General features: G+C 44.0%; 1 protein-coding gene and 1 long non-coding RNA gene across 6 annotated transcripts in view; both read left to right on the top strand.

The window, feature by feature from the left end:
• Window positions 1–23,207, top strand: part of LOC119965217 (serine/threonine-protein phosphatase 2B catalytic subunit alpha isoform-like) — a 532,569-nt gene that overhangs the window by 5,847 nt on the left and 503,515 nt on the right. The gene's annotated exons all lie outside the window — the stretch shown is intronic.
• LOC119965218 overlaps window positions 287–23,207 on the top strand; it is a 50,283-nt gene continuing 27,362 nt past the window's right edge. The window contains exon 1 of the long non-coding RNA XR_005460460.1: window positions 287–377. This is a non-coding gene — a long non-coding RNA (uncharacterized LOC119965218). The remainder of the gene's footprint in view (window positions 378–23,207) is intronic.

Raw genomic sequence — 23,207 nt, 5'->3', positions numbered from 1 at the left:
ACCCCTTTTGCTCATGAGATGCGGATGGTGAGCCCCCTTCTTGGAGAGGAACAAAATCAAATGGTTTACAAGGCCATTTCAGAGGTTAGTTCAGAGTCAGCCACATTGTTGTGAATATGGAGTCACATATAAACCAGACAGGGTAAGGATACCAGATTTATTTTAATGAACAAGGTGGGTTTTCACAAGAATATTGTGGTTTTATGGTTACCATTCACAACACTGGCTCCTTAATTCCAGATTTATTTAATTAAGTGAATTTAAACTTCCCCAGTTGACATGAAGATGGGTGACGAGATCTTTACCTCAAGCCTCTGGATTATGAATCCAAGACATTAACATTACCCCAAGGCCAACATAAGGCTATCATTTTTGAGGTAAGGGCGAATTACCTTAAATGGGGAAATTACAAAGTAGAATTTTAAAAATAGAATAATTAGAGTTAATGCTTAACAACAATATTTTTTTCCTGCAAACTTAAAACATTTTAATATTTTTTAGCTGCAGCCTACATCAGCATGATAAAGTTTTGATGCTTTGTGGATAGTAGGGTTAGCATTCACATTGTAACCACTACAAGCATTGATTTTGGATAATGGCACAAAAATATACTGGTATTACTCTAGTCAAGTGGCTGTCATCATTATATATTAGCACAAATTATTAAGGATAATCACAATAGTGAGAAAATAAAATTGCATTTGTGTTTCTACCACATTTTTAAGAATCTGGCATGCTACATTTCCCTAATTTATTCATGTGAATTCAAGCAAAAATAAAATGACACCATTGTTGTTTAAACTGAAACACAAATCATAATTTTGATTCACAACCTGCAAAGTGAGTATTTTAATCAGTTACCGTATGTAATGCAAAGTACAAACTGGACCGGAGCCAGATCAGATGTAGGCCTGTTGTTCAGTTAACAATGTTGTAATGAACAGGTCATGTTTCCCATGGTAAGGTAATGATGTCTTGCAGTGCACTTGCATGCATTTGATATGCTATTATTTCTCACATATTGATTAATCTTTGCTACATAATCTATGTCGGTACATTAACTTTCCCAGCAAGATTGTCTGCTTGGTTTACCTGAAGTAGAAATTTTAATACCTGTGTGTGTGAAAGTATGTTAAGCTGCAGGAGGGATTCCCCCACTAGTGCTGTTTAAAATGCCAGCCATTCAACTTGCATATGAAATGCTTTTGACTTGCTGTTGTTGATCAGTTTCTGGATTTGGAAGGAAGTGTTGGCGACGTCCTGGCAGGGAGAGCAGAGGAGTTTTGTAACCTGTCCGGTGAAAGACTGCAGAAGTTATGGGTACCATTGTTGTAGTGCTTCTGGGCCTAGAGCTGTGACTGCTGAGAGGAGAAGTTCTGTGGAGAGGAAGAAGGCGGGTTTGCAACAGAAGGCCCTCCCCACCAAAGATTTTTAGGGAGTACTTTTCCTACCTCCACATCAGGCAAAATCAGTGGCTGAGATGTCTGAATTCACCAAAGAAATGGGCACTGAAATGTGCCACCTCTTTCAACAGGATGTGCAGCCTCATAGTAAGGTGGGGGATGGTGCCCCTGACTACCAATGTCCCTGTCACTCAACTTGGATAAATCCAGGTGGGAGCAGGTAACTTTGCAAACATATTGCAGTACACTGTCAGTGGCTGTTTCCAAGAGTTGATGGAGCACAAGAGGACAGGAGAGTTTATAATCTTCTCTGTGGGCGCAGAAAGGCCAGATGAGTCAGCATATGGTTTTTCTCAGGTTAGTGGGATTCCCAATGGCACAGGAAATCATCAAGTGCATGCATATGAACCTGCAGGCCCTGTACGTTAATGGGCAGAAGAACAGGAACTACAATTGGTGTAAGACCATACTCAAGCATTGTGTTGGTGAATGTCTGCTCTCCTGGCAACAGCCATGACGTTTTTATTCTGAGGCAATCTGACATTGCTGCTGTCTTTGGGTCACCTTGAACAACGAGAGACTGGTTGCTTAGACAAGGTAAGCCTGCTTTATACTTGACTCACAACTCCCTCTGCCACCTAATCTTGCAAGGGCGAACAGCCTACAATGAGAGCCATATTGCCACACAGAAGTGGAACAGACTATTTACATTTTCAAGCAATGGTTCTGCTGACAAGATTGCTTGGAGGGAGCCCTACAATGCGCATCCTGGCATGTTTCCAAGTCTGTCGCGATTTGCTGTATCTGCCACAACTTTGCTATTTTGAGGGCATAGCTCTCATTACCAGGCATTTGGAGGCTACCTTAGATAGAGGAAGAAGAGGAGGCATCCACGACCCCTCCATTTGAAACAGCCCTCTGAGTTGCTCCTGACACTCCGGTTCCCTTAGCACAACATCTCATCATCATTATTACTCCAAGTTCCCATTTCCCCACTTGACATTCCATCACAGAATTCTCTTGGTTGAAATCCTGCAGTAAAAGCCACCCCCCCCCCCCCCCCCAAAAAAAAATCTCCCAGTAAGTACTTTATCCAAGAACACATCCAATTCTCAATTCTTTTTCTTGCAGGTGCCTTTGCTTGTCCTAGTGTTCCATGAAGAGCTACCCCATTGATTACAAAATGGGGGAAGACTGCTGACTTTCCCTGTTGGAGAATACAGATAGTTATCCAGTAGCACTGGCCCTTGACTGTTAGGCCTTTGGCTGCCTCAGCATAGGCTGTGGCAGCCTGCTTGGCTGGTTGAGCAACAACAGCAAGGGCAATGGCAGTAGTTTGAGCACTATTATTGTCATCCTGAGCAAGGATAACAGATTTGTGCACCCCTAAGCTGCTGCCTCACCCTAGGACATTGTCTGAGCAATTCGAATAATCTGTTGAACTATGTCAGCCTGCATGCCCCTTACAGAAATGCGCAAGAGTGATGCCAGCAGTCTGTGTTGCATGGCAGCAAATATGGATCTCGTAACCTCTGACGCAGCTTCCATCGCATTTCAGTACTGCAGTGGAAGCTCGGACAGCAGCCACGAGATGTTGGATCGTGGCTGGGTCTGTAAGTGCTGGCATATAACTGGTCAACACTGGTAAGGTTGGGCTACAAACTCTGAGTGATGCCCTGTCATAAGTGATGCTCTGTCAAAGTTAGAGCCAAACTCTTTTCACCTTCTTTGACAATGACCTGAAACTGTCTGGTAGGACTGCCATTGCACTAAGTGGCTTGAGGTACATGGTCAGCAGTGTTACCTGTAGGCTGCCTAGGAATTCTTAGGAGTTCCTGCAGCAGAATTCATCTATGACTTTACCCATTAGGGAGCTAGCACATGAACTGTTCATTCCTAATGACCTGGTTGCACTGCACTCGTGCCTGGTGACTGACCACGTGCAGATCCTGACTATTCTAGCTTCTAAGATGTGCAAAGTGCCTGCATCTGAGGTTGGTGGCTGTGCGTGTCAGATCGAGTGACGGTTCTTCTTCAGATGTCTATTGCAGCTCTCATCTTCCTCATGAAGCTGCATTGACTGGCTTGTTGGCAATCCATACAATAGAATCCCTACAGTGCAGAAGGAGGCCATTCGGCCTATCAGGTCTGCACCGACCCTTGTTTGGAAGGAGCACCATACTTAACCCAATAACCCCACCTAACCTTTTTGACACTAAAGGTCAATTTAGCTTGGCCAATCCATCTAACCTGCACATCTTTGGACTGTGGGAGGAAACCGAAGCACCTGAAAGAAACCCACGCAGACACGGGGAGAAAGTGCAAACTCCACACAGATAGTCACCCGAGGTTGGAATTGAACCCGGGACCGTGAAGCTGTGAGGCAGCAGTGCTAACCATTGTGCCACCGTGCCGCCTCTTCTTGGGCATCTTCTTGGGTATCTGATGGCAGAAAATCAGAGGTGGGGTGGAAAGCAAGAAATTCAAGGTTATGTCAACTGTAGTTTGCAATTGGTGGAAGATAGCAGGTGGGGGATGAAGTTGCATTTTGGAAGGGCCATAAGGCAAGAATGTACCATTATCATATTCTTGGTTGTGGCGGAGGGTAGAATGTTGGAAACCAGCCAGGAGTCCATTGAAATACTTGACTTTAGAGATAATGAAGGCATGAATGAGGGTTTCAGCAGCAGATGAGCTGAGACAGGGTGAAGTTGAGTGCTGTTATGGAGGGAGCGTTGATAGGTGAATATTGTGGGCGCAGTGCATTGAGCATTGCGAGTAGTTGGTGGTCTGTTGGGCAGGAGATGTCATGTAACGATGCATCACTGACATTGACCACCTCCATAAGGTCATTAAACTTTCTGTGCTACATCTCCCTGATCCTTAAGGAAGAGACTCTGGAATTTATCTCTCTGGCCAACTAATCCCATTTCTTTGAGGGTGCTCCTGGAGGGCCTTCTTCACCCCACTCCACCTGCAGAATCATGGGCCCGGGTTCTCCGCTGCTGCGATTCTCCGTTATGCCGGCGCCCGGGGGTTTCCCGACGGCGTGGTGCTGCCCCACAATGGAAAACCCCATTGATCGGCTGGCGTAACGGAGAATCTCACCGGGCGGTCAGGGCAGAAATGTGGCGCAGCGGGGCAGAGAATCCCACCTATGGTCTCTTTCATGGGTTTGAATTTATGTCTATAATCTCCAGTGCTGCATCTGAGAACCTCCTTTGTTGCTCAATTTGTCATCCTTTGCCTTTCACTTGCTCGAGAAGCAGTCAGTAACAGCTCTCCTTTAAGAGGGGTAGGTTGTTTTTAAGGAGGTGCAGGGCGATTCGATTGATTGATTGATATATTGTCACATGTACTGAAGTACAGTGAGAAGTATTTTTCTGCGGCCACAGGTCCGTACACAGTAGACAAAAATGAATAATCAACAAATTATATTGACAAATAGTGATTGGTTACAGTGTGGAACAAGGGAGAAACAAAGCAAATAGATAAACAAGAGCAGCATTGGACGTCGTGAATAGTGTTCTTACAGGGAACAGATCAGGCTGAGGGAGAGGAATTGAGTAACTATGGGGAAAAAGCTGTTCCTATGTCTGGATGTGTGGGTCTTCAGACGTCTGTATCTTCTGCCTGATGGAAGGCTCTGGAAGAGGGCAAAGCCAGGGTGTGACGGGTCTTTGACAATGCTGTCTGCCTTCCTGAGGCAGCAGGAGGTGTGAACAGAATCAGTTGGAGAGTGGCAAGCTTGTGTGGTGCATTGGGCTGAGTTCACCACACTCTGCAGTTTCAAGCTGTTGGGTCCTCTTTTGAGTAGATCATACTCAGCAGAATCCCACAAGCATTCAACTGACGAGAAGCTTGCATGCTGCTTGCCTCAACTGAACTTTGGCATGGGTTAATTGTAAATTGTGACCTTCACATCCAAAAACATGAGCAAATCAATTTTTGGACCATTATCTTTAAGAATGGTTCAACAATGCTGGATAGCCCACTTCTGTCTTGTGCCTATCGGATCACTTAAAGCAGAAGAATGGTTTTGAAGTGCAAAGAAATGAGTTCAACATGGAAACTAAAATGGGGATATACTGGGTACACAAACTTACCCATGTGAGTTTCATCCTCTGATTCATTTTTTGCAATTTAGTTATTGTTCTGAACATTAATAAGCAGAAATTTATTTCATTATAACCAAAGTATTTTTAAAAAAGTGATTTGAACTGAATTTTATCCACATGAGCAAGATACGACACTATCAACCAAACTGCACCGGCATTAAAAGGATTTATCAATTTTTAAAAAAAGGCATTGTAGAATTTAGTTTGTGGCATTTCTCCATAGTTTCACAAAAGTCCAAACCATAGGGTGTCATGTGAGAGTACCTTTCAGAAATGCGTGTTTATAAATGGGTGTTTATATATGTATCTGTCGTAAGAGTACCTTTAAGAAATTGATGTTTATTACTGCAGTGATGTCAGAGAGTGGGTGGAGCTGGGCTGTCTGTCAGCTTTTTACTTTCGTTTTAGTCTGTTTGCTGTAGGGTGTGTTTTAGTTTCGTTTTCATGTTGGAGCTGAAGCCAGAACAAGCAGGTGTTCTGCTGTTCTCTCTGTTATCAAAAGACTATCTCTTGATCATTTGGTGAATTCAGAATTATAAATGTTCTCAGTAGTGAATGTAAACCTAATGTGCTTCTGTTAAAGGTTATGTTTATTTTTAAGTCTTCTGGATGTTAAAAGGAAAGCTAAAAGGATTACTTAGTGTTGCATTCTTTGGGGATTGTATTTGAATTCATGGTTGCTAAGATGTTCACTTTTAAAAAGGTTAACTTGAGTTCTTAGAATAAACATTTTTTTGCTTTGAAAAATACTTTTCCATTTCTGCTGTAGCACACCTGTGGAGTGCTCTCCATATCACAATCTATTAAAAGTTGTGGGTCAGGTGAACTCCATGATACACTTTGGGGTTCTCTAAACCCTGGCCCATAACAAATTGGGGGCCCATCTGGGATAAAAGTCTATCTATTGGGTTGGCTTAGTGAACTTAAAGACAGTGAGGGGTGAGCATATTGTGGTTGTTTTTCAGGTGTGGTATTTCAGTTTAAGTAGGGAGTGTGGTGTGGACAATGGCTCTTTCAGAGGCTCTGAAGTTTTTGGGGGTGGAGACGGTCACACGCAGTACCTTATGGACAGCGACTAAAAGCAGACTGTTAGATTTGGCAAAATCATTGCAGTTAACATTACCTGACAAAATGCGAAAAGATGAGGTAATTATGGCAGTGGCTAAGCATTTAAAGTTGCCTGAGATACAGTTTGACTCATTGGAAATGGCAAAAATTGAGTTAAAAATTAAACAAATGGAACATGAGAAAGAATGAAAGCAGCTTTAATACGAGAGAGAGGAAAAAGAAATGATGTGGAGATGCCGGCGTTGGACTGGGGTGAGCACAGTAAGAAGTCTTACAACACCAGGTTAAAGTCCAACAGGTTTGTTTCAAACACAAGCTTTCGGAGCGCAGCTCCTTCCTCAGGTCACCAGGAAAAAGAAAAGGAGAGAGAAGAAAGAACATAGAACATAGAATAGTACGGCACAGAACAGGCGCTTCGGCCCACGATGTTGAGCCGAGCATTGTCCGAAACCAAGATCAAGCTATTCCACACCTTGTCATTCTGGTATGCTCCATGTGCCTATCCAATAACCGATTGAAAGTTCCTGAAGTGTCCGACTCCACTATCACAGCAGGCAGTCCATTCCACATCCTAACCACTCTCTTAGTAAAGAACCTACCTCGGATATCCCTCCTATATCTCCCACCCTGAATCTTATAGTTATGCCCCCTTGTAACAGCTACATCCACCCGAGGAAATAGTCTCTGAATGTCCACTCTACTATCCCCCTCATCATCTTATAAACCACTATTAAGTTGCCTCTCATCCTCCTCCGCTCCAAAGAGAAAAGCCCTATCTCCCTCAACCTTTCCTCATAAGACCTATCCTGCAAACCAGGCAGCATCCTGGTAAATCTCCTTTGCACCATTTCCAATGCTTCCACATCCTTCCGATAATGAGGTGACCAGAACTGCACACAATACTCCAAATGTGGTCTCACCAAGGTCATGTACAGTTGCAGCATAACCCTGCAGCTCTTAAACTCAAGCCCCCTGTTAATAAACGCTAACACACTATAAGCCTTCTTCACGGCTCTATCCACTTGAGTGGCATCCTTCTCAGATCTGTGGACATGAACCCCAAGATCTCTCTGTTCCTCCACATTCCTCAGAATCCTGCCGTTGACCCTGTAATCTGCATTCAAATTTTTTCTGCCAAAATGAATCACCTCGCACTTATCAGGGTTAAACTCCATCTGCCATTTTCCGGCCTAGCTCTGCATCTCATCAATGTCTCTTTGCAAAATACAACAGCCCTCCACCTCATCTACTACTTCACCAATCTTGGTGTCATCAGCAAATTTACTGACCCACCCTTCAGCCCCCTCCTCCAAGTCATTGATAAAAATCACAAATAGCAGAGGACCCAGCACTGATCGCTGTGGTACACCGCTGGTAACTGGTCTCCAGTCTGAAAATTTTCCATCCACCACCACCCTCTGTCTTCTATGTGATAGCCAGTTACTTATCCAATTGGCCAAATTTCCCTCTATCCCACACCTCCTTACTTTCTTCATGAGCCGACCATGGGGAACCTTATCAAACGCCTTACTAAAATCCATGTATACGACATCAACTGCTCGACCTTCATCTACACACTTAGTTACCTCCTCAAAGAATTCAATCAAATTTATGAGGCAAGACTTACCCTTCACAGATCCGTGTTGACTATCCCGGATTAAGCTGCATCTTTCCAAATGGTCATAAATCCTATCCTTCAGGATCTTTTCCATTAACTTACTGACCACCGAAGTAAAACTAACCAGCCTATAAATACCAGGGTCATTCTTATTCCCTTTCTTGAACAGAGGAACAACATTCGCCACTCTCCAGTCCTCTTACTATCCCCGTGGACAGTGAGGACCCAAAGATCAAAGCCAAAGGCTCTGCAATCTCATCCCTTGTCTCCCAAAGAATTCTTGAATATATCCCATCTGGCCCAGGGGACTTGTCGACCCTCAGGTTTTTCAAAATTGCTAATACATCCTTCTTCAGAACATCTACCTCCTCCAGCCTACCCACCTGTATCACACTCTCATCCTCAAAAACATGGCCCCTCTCCTTGGTGAACACTGAAGAAAAGTATTCATTCAACGCCTCCTATTTCTTCTGATTCCATGCACAAGTTCCCACTACTGTCCTTGACCTGCCCTAACCTCACCCTGGTCATTCTTTTATTTCTCACGTAAGAGTAAAAAGCCTTGGGGTTTTCCTTGATCCGACACGCCAAGGGCTTCTCATGCCCCTTCCTAGCTCTCCTAAGCCCTTTTTTTTTTTAGCTCATTGTTTGCTACCTTGTAACCCTCAAGCAACCCAACTGAACCTTGTTTTCTCATCCTTACATACTCTTCCTTTTTCCTCTTGACAAGACATTCAACCTCTTTTGTGAACCATGGTTCCCTCACACAGCGATTTCCTCCCTGCCTGACAGGGATATACCTATCAAGGACACGCAGTATTTGTTCCTTGAACAAGCTCCACTTTTCATTTGTGTCTGTCCCTGACAGTTTCTGTTCCCACCTTATGCTCCCTAATTCTTGCCTAATTGCATCATAATTACCCCTCCCCCAATTATAAACCTTGCCCTGTCGTATGGCCCTATCCCTCTCCATTGCAACAGTGAAAGACACCGAATTGTGGTCATTATCTCCAAAGTGCTCTCCCACAAACAAATCTAACACTTGGCCCGGTTCATTACCCAGTACCAAATCCAATGTGGCCCCCCTCTTGTCGGCCAATCCACATATTGTGTCAGGAAACCCTCCTGCACACACTGTACAAAAACTACCCCATCCGAACTGTTCAACCTATAGAGGTTCCAATCAATATTTGGAAAGTTAAAGTCACCCATGACAACCACCCTGAGACCTCCACACCTATCCATAATCTGTTTTGCAATTTCTTCCTCCACATCTCTATTACTATTTGGGGACCTATAGAAAACGCCTAACAACGTGACCGCTCCTTTCCTATTTCTGACTTTGGCCCATATTACCTCAGTAGGCAGATCCCATTCGAACTGCCTTTCTGCAGCCGTTAAACTATCCTTGATTAATAATGCTACTCCTCCACCTCTTTTACCATCTTCCCTACTCTTACTGAAACATCTATACCCCGGAACTTCCAACAACCATTCCTGTCCCTGTTCTAACCATGTCTCCGTAATGGCCACAACATCATAGTCCCAAGTACCAATCCATGCTCCAAGTTCACCTACCTTATTCCGGATGCTCCTTGCATTGAAGTAGACAACTTCAACCCACCTTTCTGTCTGCCGGTACACTCCTGCCACCTTGATACCCTCCTCAGTACCTCATTACTCTCAACACTGGCTTCTGGACTAGAGCTCATTTCCCCATCCCCCTGACAAATGTACAGGTCCCACCTTTCCCAGAATGTGCTTCAATTATCCACGTAACTGAACCCCTCCCTCCTACACCATCCCTGCAGCCACGTGTTTATCTGCACTCTCTCCCTGTTCCTCACCTCGCTAGCACGTGGCACCGGCAACAAACCAGAGATGACAACATGGTTTGTCCTGGCTCTCAGCTTCCACCCTAGCTCCCTAAATTCCTGTTTTAAATCCCCGTCCCTTCTCTTACCTATGTCATTGGTACTGATGTGTACCACGCTTTGTGACTGTTCCCCCTCCCTCTTAAGGATTCTGAAAACACGGTCCGAGACATCATGGACCCTGGCATCCGGGAGGCAACATATCATCCATGAGTCTCTTTTGTTGCCACAGAACCGTCTATCTGTGCCTCTAACTATCGAGTCCCCAATAACTATTGCTCTCCTGCTCTTCCTCCTCTTCTGAGCCACAGGGACGGACTCAGTGCTGGAGATCCGTTCATCGTGGCTTATCCATGGTAGGTCGTCCCCCTCAACAGTATCCAAAACGGTATACTTGTTACTGAGGGGAACGACCACAGAGGATCCCTGCACTGACTGCTTCCTCCCAGCCCTCTCACCGTCACCCATCTATCTTGATTCTTCGGAGTAACTACATCCCTGAAGCTACTATCTATGACCACCTCTGCCTCCCAAATGATCCAAAATTCATCCAGCTCCAGCTGCAATTCCCTAAAGCGGTTTCTGAGGAGCTGGAGATGGGTGCACTTCCCACAGGTGAAATCAGCAGGGAGACTGACGGCGTCCCTCACCTCAAACATTCTGCAGGAGGAACATTGCACTGCCTTCCCTGCGTGGAGAAAAGAAAGAATAGTCCAAGCAGAACAAAAAAAAAGAGAAAGGGAGATACAGACTGGGAAACAGATAAAGAGAGAGAGTTTGAACTTCAGAAAATGGCCATGAAACATGACAGTCAGTTAAAATTATCAGACGTAAAGGGAAATGTACAATTGGATGATACTGATGAGGATAATGAGAAAGAGCTTCAAAGTCGAAGGCTTGGTGGGGTACTATTTAAATATGTCCAAGCATTGCCAAGGTTTGACGAGAAGGAGGTGGAAGCCTTTTCATTTCATTTGAGAAGGTAGCTAAACAAATGAAATGGCCACAGGACATGTGGGTATTACAGATTCAAACAGAGCTGATAGGTAGAGCTAGTGAAGTGTTTGCATCACTACCGGAGGGGATATCTGGGACATATGACAAGGTGGGAAAAAATCGATCTTAGTTGCATATGAACTAGTGCCTGAGCCTACAGACTGAGGTTTAGAAGTTTAAGGAAAGAATTTGGTCAAACATACATGGAGTTTGAAAGGCTCAAACAGAGTAATTGTGATAGGTGGATAAGAGCTTTGAAAATAGGCCAAACATATGAAGCTCTCAGAGAAACTATGGGCCCGATTCTCCGCCCCACACGACGGGTCGGAGAATAGCGGGAGGGCCTTCCCGACATTTTTCCCGCCCCCCCGCTATTCTCCCCCCCCCCCCCCCCCGCCCAACTCCCGACACGAATCGCTGCCGCCGTTTTTTTACGGCCGGCAACGATTCACAGCTGTTCGATGGGCCGAAGTCCCAGCCCTTTACGCTGTTTTTACGAACGGCAAACACACCTGGTCTGGCCGTTCGTAAAAACGGCGGGAACAACTCGCTTTTTATAACCATGGCACCGATTGGCACGGCAGTACCACGATGCCCGCGCACTATTTGTCCTTCCGCCGCCCCGCAGTATCCATTCGCGGGGTGGCTGAGGGGCATCCCGGCCCGCGCATGCGCGGGTTTCGCGCAAATACGGTATGACGTCATCCGCGCATGCGCGGGTTGGAGTCTTCCAATCCGCGCATGCGCGGCTGACGTCATATGACGCGTCAGCCGGCGCTAACTCCGGCAAGCGGGCTTAATGAAATTCGTTAAGCCCGTGATGCTGGAGCTTGCGGCGTCGGGCTGCTAGCCCCGACCGGGGACCAGAATCGGTTCTCGGTCGGGAAGGGGCGCGCTGGCGTCAAACCCGCCCGGGTTTGACGCCAGCCTTACGATTTCTCCCGTTTTGGGAGAATCGCGCCCTATGCTTTTGGATGAGTTTAAAATTTCAATTTCTGATGTAGTGAGAACTCATGTGGAAGAGCAGAGGGTTAAAACTGTGAGGTTAGCAGCAGAAATGGCAGATGATTACAAATTAGTTCATAAATCAAAGCTTGGTTTCTGACATCAGTTTCAGCCTGTGAGGGATAGAAACTGGGGACATGAGAAATATTCAAGTGGTCGAGGCAAAGGTGATCTGATGGGAGATAATAAAGAGAGTGTAGCTCAGATTAAAAAAGAAATTCAGGAGGTTGGAAAATAAATGAAACATTTCAAATGTTTTCACTGCAATAAACTCGGCCATGTAAAGTCACAGTGTTGGTGGTAGAAGAGAAGCACTGGGAAGGCTGATATGGTAAAACAGGATAAGACAGTGGGGTTTGTTAAAGTGGTAAAGGAAAGCCCAAGTGAAGCCAAGGAGGTGCAAAAGATTGTACAGCCTGATCAAGAGGTGATTGATAAGAAGGTGCCAGATCTCTTTAAAGAATTTACTTGTGTGGGTAAAGTTTGCTCATGTGTATCAGGAAACGCAGGTAAATAAGTCACAATTTAAAGAGATACAGGAGCCAGTCAATCTTTAATGGTAAGAGATGAGGAGTTATGTAGTTTGGGAAGAATGTTGCCGGAAAAGGTGGTAATATGTGGAATTCAGGATGAAAGGAGTCTTGTTCCATTATATAAGGCAAGGTTGGAAAGTCTAGTGAAGAGTGGTAAAGTGGTAGTAGGAGTAATAGAGAAACTGTCTTGTCCAGGAATACAGTTTATCTTGGGTAATGATATAGCTTGGTCGCAGGTGGTAGTGATGCCTACTGTGGTTGATAAGCCAGTGGAAAATCAGACAACTGAAGTTTTGCAGGATGAATATCCTGGGATTTTTCCGTATTGTGTAGTAACAAGGTCGCAAAGTCACAGGTTAAAACGAGGAGAAATCAGAGAGTGAAGATGAAGTTGAAGTGCAATTAACAGAAACGATTTTTGATCAGATGGTTGAAACAGAACAAGAACAGGTGGAGGATGAGGCGGATATTTTTAGTTTAGGAAAATTGGCGAAGTTACAACAGAAAGATGTAGAAATAAAACGGATGTATCAGAAAGCATTGACAGAAGAGGAATCTGAGTGTATACCAGAGTGTTATTACCGTAAAAGTGATGTCTTGATGAGAAAATGGAGACCTTTACATATGCAGTAGGATGAAAAGTGCACAGAAGTTCATCAAGTAGTATTGCTGGTGGGGTATAGAAAGGAAGTGTTGCGTGTTGTACATGAGGTCATTTGGGAATAAGGAAAAGTCAAGCTAAAAGACAAAAACATTTTTATTGGCCTTCACTACGTAAGGATATAGTTAAATTTTGTCAATCATGTCACACATGTCAAGTGATAGGGAAACCTCAAGCAGTGATAAAACCACTGCCCTTAATACCCATTCCGGCATTTGAGGAACCTTTTACACGGGCCCTAATTGATTGCGTAGGACCACTTCCTAAAAGAGGAAGTGCAAATCAATTTCCTTTGACTACAATGGATGTGTCTACTAGGTTTCCAGAGGCCACTCGAGCACTTAATATTGCAGCTAAAAAGATTGTGGAGGAGTTATTTAAATTCTTTACTAGATATGGACTACCCACAGAAGTACAGTCGGATCAAGGATCAAATTTTACCTCCAGCTAATTCAAAGAAGTTATGGAAAGCTTAGGAATAAAACAATTTCAATCAACTGCGTACCATCCAGAATCGCAAGAAGCGTTAGAAAGGTAGCATCAGACATTAAAGACAACGTTGAGGGCTTATTGCCAAGATTATCCAGAGGATTGGGATTAAGGAATTCCATTTGTACTGTTTGCAATTGGGGACGCACCTAATGAGTCAACCAAATTCAATCCTTTTGAACGAGTTTTTGGTCATGAGGTAAGAGGACCACTTAAATTGATTTGAGGAAAAATTGGTGAGTGAGACATCAGAAATTACATTATTGGATTGATTACATGTCAAATTTTAAGGAACGATTAAATAGAGCAGGTGAATTGGCTAGACAACATTTAAAAGTTGCACAAAATGTGATGAAATGGGTAGTGGACAAGAAATCCAAAGTTCGTAATTTTGCCATTGGAGATAAAGTTTTAGTGTTGTTACCAGTGGTAGGTGAACCTTTAAAAGCAAGGTTTTGTGGACCGTATCAAATTGAAAGTAAATTAATTGAGGTGAATTATGTGGTAAAAATGCCAGATAGAAGGAAAACTCACCGAGTGTGTCATGTGAATATGCTTAAAAGGTACTTTGAAAGGGAAGGAGAGGAAAAGGAGCAGGTTTTAATGATTCTAACTCAAAGTGACGAACCAAATCCAGATGACTATGAATTTGACATACCTTAAATTAAATTGGAAAATTAGGATGTTCTTAAAAATTAGGATAAATTGTTGAGTTACCTTCCAGAGGACAAACAAACTGACCTGAAAGAGTTATTGATATCACCTGGGCAAGTTTGTAGAGAAAAATTGGGAAGTACTAAAATGCCGATACATGATGTAGATGTGGGAAATGCTGTTCCAATCAAACAACATCCATACAGACTTAACCCTTTAAAATTGGCACAGGTTAACAAAGAGGTTGAGAGTATGCTTAAAAATGGCATAATTGAAGTGGGTTGCAGCCAATGGAGCTCACCCATAATGATGGTTCCAAAGCCAGACGGTACCCAACGGTTGTGTGTGGACTATAGAAAGGTTAATGCAGTTACAAGAACGGACTCTTATCCTATCCCACGTTTGGAGGATTGCACTGAGAAAGTGGGACAATCAGCTTTTATTTCCAAAGTGGATTTACTTAAAAGTTACTGGCAGGTACCTTTATCGAAAAGGGTGAAGGAGATTTCAGCTTGTGTGACTCCAGATGGTATATACCAATTCAAAGTTATGCCATTTGGCATGAAAATCGTTCCAGCCACATTTCAACAGTTAACTAACAAAGTTGTTTCAGGATTACCCAATTGTGCAACGATCTGGTAATTTTCAGCCAGACATCGACAGAACATGTGACAAATCTGATGGAGTTATTCGATCGACTCCAGGAGGCGGGTTTGGTGATAAACCTAGCCAAAAGTGAATTTGGAAAGGCCCAAGTCACTTTCCTTGAGGAGTTTCCGATACCCTCAAGACGAAGGGAAATAATGCGATTTCGTGGCATGAGTGGATTTGATCGAACATTGGTGAAAAATCTTTGTAGCATGGTTGCTCTACTGATGGATTTGCTGAAGAAACGTCGAAAATTTCAATGGACAGCAGACTTTCAATAGGCATTTGATGGCCTGAAAGCTGAGATAACCAATGCTCCTGTGTTGGAGAATTACAAGGGACTCTGCGATCAGATTGAACTAAAGTATCTGACTTTAAAGAGAAATGCCGAGGCATAGAGAAATGGACGGATCGTGCAGACACCTTCTTGTTCAAAGAGACTGTCAATCGAGAAGGATTTCAGTTGGAAGAAGAAAAAAATGGACTATATTATTGTACCTGTTTGCGAGTGTTGTTTTTTGAAATGGAGAAGTATATTTACTGTGTGCATTTCTTAAAGGATAGTGAAAAGCTGAAAAATGAAACCATCTTGAAGTTGATGGTTTATTTTTTTTACTTGGGGGGGAGGTGTAATGTGAGAGTATCTTTAAGAAATGGGTGTTTAAGAAATGTAACTTTAAGAAATGGGTGTTTATCAGTGATGTCAGAGTGTGGGTGGAGCTGGGCTGACTGTCAGCTTTTTACTTGTGTTTCAGGCTGTTTGTTATAGGGTGTGTTTTAGTTTTGTTTTCAGTGTTGAAGCTGAAGCCAGACCAAGCAAGTGTACTGCTGTTCTCTCAGCCACCAAAGACTATCTCTTGATCATTTGGTGAATTCAGAATTATAAATGTTTTCAGTAGTGAATGTGAACCTAACGTGCTTCTGTGAAAGGTGTTTCTTTTGACTTCTGGATGTTGTTTGGGAAGTTATTAAGGATTACTTAGTGTTGTATCTTTTGGGGTTGTATTTGAATTGATGGTTGCTAAAATGTTCACTCTATGTTTTAAAAAAGGTTAACTTGAGTTCATAGAATAAACATGGTTTTGCTTTAAAAAATACTTTTCCATTTCTGCTGTACCACACCTGTAGAATGGGCCGTGTGCTCCCCATACCACAATCTAGTAACATATGTGGGTCAGGTGAACTCTATGATACACTTTGGGGTTCTCTAACCCCTGGCCCATAACATAAAGGAATTGCAAACAATAACAACACTCTAGGAGAAGGCTTCCCTCCTCATCTCCACCTTGAATCGGAGACCCCTTATTTCGAAACTATGCGCCTTAGGTCTAGATTACCCCACAAAGGAACATCTTCTCAACATCTAGCATGTTAACGCCCCTCAGAATCTTAAATGCTTCAATCAGGTCACATTTCATTCTTCTAAACACCAAACATAAGCCCAATATGTTCAATCTTTCCTCATTCATATGATGAACCCATCATTCCAGGACTCAGCCTAATGAAATTTCTCTGAACTCCAATGGGAGTATGTTTGTTTTTAAGTAAAGTGACCAAATCTGTACACGGTACTCGAGGTGTGGTCTCACCAATGCTGTGCACAGTTGTACCAAAACTTCCCTTTTTATACTACATCCCCCATGCAGTAGAAGCCAACATTACTTTTGCCTTCCTAATTACATGCTGTTTCTGTCTGTTGAATTTGTGATTCATGTACCCTGGTCCCTTTGTTAGGCAGCATTCTGCAGTCTCGCTCCATTTAAATGATGTTCTGATTTTATATTCCTCCTGCCAAAGCAGAGTCTCACATTTTCAAACATGCTCCATCTGCCATTCTATAACTCTTTGCCGACTCCTTGACCTGATTTTCATGGAGTCATGGAGACTCTGTGGACATTTAAAAATGGCAGACGAGTAATGGATCAGAAAAACTCATCCCTTTTCTGGCTGATCCTATTTTCATTGGTAGGGGAAAGAGTGCAAGGCGTGAACCACACTGTTACAAATTATGGGCAGGATTCTCCGGTTGCGCCCACCCCGAGATCTGAAATGCCCGCTTGCGGTCAATGAATCATTAAATGATCCATCAAATTTTCCATCCCACCTGTGATAATTCCCACAGTGGGCGGGACTGGAAGGTTTATCCCTATAAATTAGGAATCACTCCAGGAATGGCCTCAGCTCCATGTGAATTTGATGACTTCATGGCGCAGACATAGCGATCTTGAAGGATAGATGTAGTATGTAGAACTATCAATTTATTTAAATCCTCTTCGGCTTAAAATTTAAAACAAACTGCCTACCTGAGTCCATGAGAATAAAATAATTGATTACGTCAGTATCAATAGTTGTTTGTTGACATAGCACTAAGTACTATCTTTATACTATTATAGGCGTGTCCTGCAGTCAGCATTGCAGTGAAGCAGTCTGGGAAGAGTGTCCTGCAGTCAGCATTGCAATGGAGCAGTCCAGGGCTGGTTTAGCCTAGTTGGCTGGACAGCTGGTTTGTCGTGCAGAGCAAGGCCAATAAAAAAATTATGTCTATACGTGTCCAGATAGAGCATGTTGCATTACATTCACCTCCCCACTGTCTGGCCTGGGCTTGCAAAATACTACCAACTGTCCTGGCTTGAGACAATTCACACCTCTTTAACCTGTGATTATCCCTCTCTCCAGTTGCTCCATCTGGACCTGTAAAGACTTAATTTCCTGTAAAGTCTCGCATCCAAAGTATCGTCTTGCATCATTGACTTTGTCTATATATATGTTTCTGGAACCCACCTCTTCATTCACCTGAGGAAGGAGCTGTGCTCCAAAAGCTAGTGATTCGAAACAACCTGTTTGACTTTAACCTGGTGTTGTTAGACTTCTTACTGTGCTCACCCCAGTCCAATGCCGGCATCTCCACATCATGGCTAAAGATTTAAAGCAGAGCACTTGGAAAACAGTGGCAGGATTGGAAAGTGTCAGCATGGATTTACAAAAGGGAAATCATGCTTGACAAATCAACTGAAATTTTTCGAGGATGTGACCAGTAGAACTGGCGCGGGGGAGCCAGGGAATGAGGTTTATTTGTACTTTCAGAAGGCTGTTGACAAAATCTCACACAAGAGATTAGCATGGAGAATGAATGTGCAAGAGATTGGGGATTGTGTATTGAGATGCTTAGAAACTGGTTGATGGACAGGAAACAAGAGTAGTAATAAATGGGTAGTTTTCCAAGTGACAGCCAGTGACTAATGGGGCACCACAGGGATCAGCGCTCGGACCCCAGCTATTCACTATACATTAGTGATTTCGATGAAGGAACTAAATTTAATACCTCCAAATTTGCAGATGTCACAAAGTTGGGTGGGAGGGTGAGCTGCAAGGAGGATGCAGAGATGCTTCCGTGTGATTTGTACAAACTGAGTGGGTAAATGAATGGCAGATGCAGTATAATGTAGATATATATGAGGTTATCCGCTTTGGTGGCAAAAACGAGGAAGCAGATTATTATCTGAATGGCTATAGATTGAGAGAGAGGAATGCAGGTGCAGCTGCAGCAGGTGGTAAAGAAGGCAAATGGTATGTTGGCTTTCATAGTGAGAGGATTCAAGTACAGAGCAGGGCTGTTTTGCTGCAATTATGCCGAACTTGGGGAGACAACACCTGGAATATTACGTGCAGTTTTGGTCTCCTTATCTGAGGAAGGATGTTCTTACTGCAGAAGGAGTGCACCAAAAGTGATTGATTACCAGATTGATTCTGAGACGGGGGGGACGGACGTGTAAGTAAAGTTTGAGTCGTTTAGGATTTTATTTGCTGGAGTTTAGAAGAATGCGACGGGGCGGGGGGCGGGGGATTACAATTCTAACAGGACCAGACAGGGTGGAAGTTGGAGTGATGTTCCCGATGGTAGGAGAGTCGAGAGCCAGGAGACCTTTGGGGTATACCATTTAGGATTGAGATAAGAAATTTCTTCACCTAGAGCGGCGTGAACTGCTCCAGCGCTGTGCTGGCCCCTTGTGGGGGCCAGAATCGGTAGTCCCCTCGCCCGTTTCGCGCCGTTGTGAAACGTGACAGCATTCACGACGGCGCAAACACTCTGTCTCCATTTCGGAGAATCGCGCCCCAGATGTTGATAGCTCAGAGAGTTTAGAAAATAATATGCTGTCTTTGATGTGGGGTGATGAATACAAATGTTAATTTTTATAAGCTGTGAATGCCCAGTAAAGAACATTTTTATAAGCTGTGAATGCCCAGTAAAGAACATGGCAATTAGCAGCAGAACGACTGAGCAGCACTAGAGTTGAAATTCTTGCCATTGAGATCGCGAGATCTCTCAATGGGATTAACTTTGAGGTCAGTGATATACTTCACCACTGGCTGCAAAACCCGGCCCAATATTAATGAAGCCCGACTGCGAAAATTGATTGTGCCTCCAGATGCTTCGGGCAACCAGGCAGATCAGACGCCCCATCCTATCACCCTTTTGACATATATCAGAAATGAAAATACCTCACATGTTATCTAGACTTGCATACGACTTCCATTCGGTACCTGCAAGCAGCTGCAAACTTTACCTCAATGATATACAAAGAGATGAGCAGTTTGGAGCAGAATGAAAGTTCTGGCCTTATTGACTAATCTTTTATAAATACTGAGTGAAGTTGAAGATTATTTGTATGCACTTTTTATATTTAAATAACAAACCCTGAACAGCATTTCTGAATGAATAGTACGGTACAAAATTCATATCAGCTTTCTTTATTAATTTCTGATATTTCTGTGGTAAGCATTATACGTAGCCAAAAGGGTGGGCTTGCCGCCTACTCCCAAACATCCATGAATGTTGGTCTATAACTCATGTTAAGTGTTTGAAGGGGATGTCAAATGGCTCTGTCTTATTTTTGTCTGTTCCTGAATGGGGGCGCGGGGGGGGGGGGGGGGGGGGGGGGGGGGGGGGGGGGTGGGGGGGGGGGGGGCATGCCTACCCTATATTGGGTTCTCCACGAGTGTCATAATTGAGAGCAGGAATTCACTCATAGGTAGGACCTTGCATCTTATCCCAGTTGCTGTGGATTAGATTTGGATTCGGATTATGATTGGTTATCTAGTCATGAATACGAGTCAGCAGTGCAGCTTGTTGAAGAACCAGAGAGGCCAGCTGCACATTTTGGATTGTTGGTACAGGGTGTGAATGAGCACATGTGAAGCTAAGGTTGCACAGCCACAAGAGAACTTACGAGGTTAGATAGTAATGCTCGACACATCTGTGTAGAATAAATATGAAACTTGTTAGGAACATTTTGTTTTACAAATCTATCCATCCCATCTACAAATCGCATTTTAATTTTTTAACTTAACTTTTTACTTATTTCAATATTATCAATGTTTGAAATGGTGACTGCACTTGATAATTTAATGTTCTAATCAATAAACCTCATGAATTTGGTACAGTTATTTTCTCTTTCCATTTTAACTCAAGCCTCAAGAAGCCTCCCTCCTATTGGCTGAGTCTGATCGTGACGTTTGTTTTCTAATTGGTTGCACACTACTGACAATGAATAGGGTGGAATATGATCATTGTAAGCACCTTGAAACAACTACAAAATGGGAGAGGTAAAATTTCAAAGTGAGTTGCGTATAGGGGTCTGTACACGGAGGGCAGGGTTCTCTGTCAGCGGGATCATCCGCTTTGCCAGCAGCACACTCACACCCACCAATTTCCCGACGGCGTGGAGGTGCCCACAATGGGAAACCCTATTAGCCGGCTGCCGGGACAGAGAATCTTGCTGCTGGTGGGACCGTGCCGCAATGGAAAACGGGTGCGGTGGGACGAAGAATCGCATCCTAATCTCTGGAATATTTCCTAACATTACTAGTTTAGTTTAATGCTACGCTACTACTGTCAGGTTATTGTTATAATAATGATGGCAATACCATTGATTGAATTTCTTAACTGTATTTTATCTATCAGGGTTGATCCATTAGAATTAATCTTTTTATGCGCACACACATAAAATGCCAGTTTGGCACCTTGGCAGTGCCAACCTGGCACCCTGGCAGTGCCCTTGCCAGCAGGCAGTGACAGGCTGACACTACCAAGATGCCAGGCCAGATTTGTGCCTGTCTGCACATGATTTTAGCACATCTAGTATAGCTGTGCATGTCATAGATGAATTATAAATGCAAAAATAGTCATAAATTCCACAGAGGAGTTCATGGATAACTTGCACCAACTTAGGGCACGATTCTCCTACAAGGGAGCCAAGTCTCCGAGCAAGCACGTTTAGCCGCGTGTTTCCCGGCACTTGCACTGCCGAGAAACATATCACGTTGAATAAGGGGCCTGAATGGGAAGCGCATGCCAATGCCACAAATAGTCCCATTTTGTACAGGGGGGAGCTCTGCTCGCCGGACTCCCCAGTGTCGTGAGAGATCAGGATGCCCGATATCTGAGGCCCCCAAAATGATCCCTGACCCCACTCCTCAGCGCAAACACACCATGGAAGGGGTCTCTCCCCCCCCCCCCCCCCCAAACGGCGGGCACCCCCGGCCCAATTGCGCACAGACATAAAATGCCAGTTTGGCACCTTGGCAGTGCCAACCTGGCACCCTGGCAATGCCCTTGCCAGCAGGCAGTGACAGGCTGACACTACCAAGGTGCCAGGCCAGATCACCACCTTGCCCAAAGTGCTTGCAGCTGGTGCCTCCGATCTCCTGGGAGACACCCACGAATGCCATTCTGCCTGGTCCTCGTTTCTGGTTTTGCCCGAGGTCTCTGAGGCAAAGGGGCTGAATCCCATAGCCTCAGGTACCTCAGGAATCTACACATAAGAGTGAGGCCAACTGCCTTGCTCTAATATGCAGATTTGCAAAACAGTGATCCCGCCCATTGTGGGCGGGATTTACATCGCAACGTCTTGTGAGATCAAATTGGATCTCGTGAGGTGGGGTGAGCTGGGTAGATTCTGGGAGTGGGGTCTCTCGGCTTTCATCAGCCACACTCGTCGCAGCGAGCTGCTTAACCGGCGCAGCGTGGCCATTGGATCGTGCCCTTAGTTTGATAAAAACCTGGAGCTCATAATATCTGGTTGAGAGACAGACTTTTACTTGCCCATGAAGTTAGTATAATAACATCTGCACACTTGATCCTTTGGCATCGACATCTAGGTCTTCAAACAATTGTGCAGGTGAATAAAGCTCCAGTTTCGACAAAGAGATGAAAATGGAAATTGGAGCACAGTGATTTAGGAAAAAAGAATGATTGGTGTAGGTAATGGAAAATGGGACAGACCTAGTTGTAACAGAGGAAGCAAACACAAGTGGAGCCCCCTTGGGATTATATACTTATTTTTAGATCACAACCCATTAAATACCTATTCTCAGCCTCACAATTCTCTGCAAAACACACAAGAGAAAATTCCTACTGACATGTGATTATTGTGAATAATGCTGAAGGTAATTTCAGATTTTAAAGTTATTTTTATGTATTCTGTGGAATCGCAGCAATGTGCAGTCACTGCAGAAACAGATTTAAGAAAATTGGGCTAAAAACTAGATTAGTGGGTGGGTGAATTGCTTTGCAAAATTACCCCAAACCCAGTTCAATTGAGGCAGGAAGCAAGGAGATGTTGTGCAGCCTGCTCAGTTCAATAATTGTGGCGTGCAGCCTAACATGAAACATGCTACTGAATGGCTACATGCTCAGCAGGGAGCCCAGAGGTATGCATGGCTAGCACAGAATACACTTGCATTTAGGAATATCTGAATTGGGAGCAAGAGTAGTCCACTCAACCTCTCAAGCTTACTCTGTCATGCGGGTGGCATGGTAGCACATGGTAGCTTCACAGCTCCAGGGTCCCAGGTTTAATTCCCGGCTTGGGTCACTGTCTACTGTCTGTGCGGAGTCTGACAAGGAATCCCCATGTCTGCGTGGATTTCATCCGGGTGCTCCGGTTTCCTGCCACAAGTCCTGAAAGACGTGCTGTTAGGTAATTTGGATTTTCTGAATTATCTCTCTGTGCACCCGAACAGGCGCTGGAATGCAGTGACTCGAGCCTTTTTCACAGTAACTTCATTGCAATGTAAGCCTACTTGTGACAATAAAGGTTATTATAATTTGAAAATATTTCTCTTCATCCCTGTCTTAAAT

Source organism: Scyliorhinus canicula, chromosome 4 (genome assembly GCF_902713615.1).
Source record: "Scyliorhinus canicula chromosome 4, sScyCan1.1, whole genome shotgun sequence".
Classification (NCBI taxonomy): domain Eukaryota; kingdom Metazoa; phylum Chordata; class Chondrichthyes; order Carcharhiniformes; family Scyliorhinidae; genus Scyliorhinus; species Scyliorhinus canicula.
The sequence above is the reverse complement of the archived record's forward strand: the minus strand, read 5'-3'. Positions and strand labels throughout refer to the sequence as shown.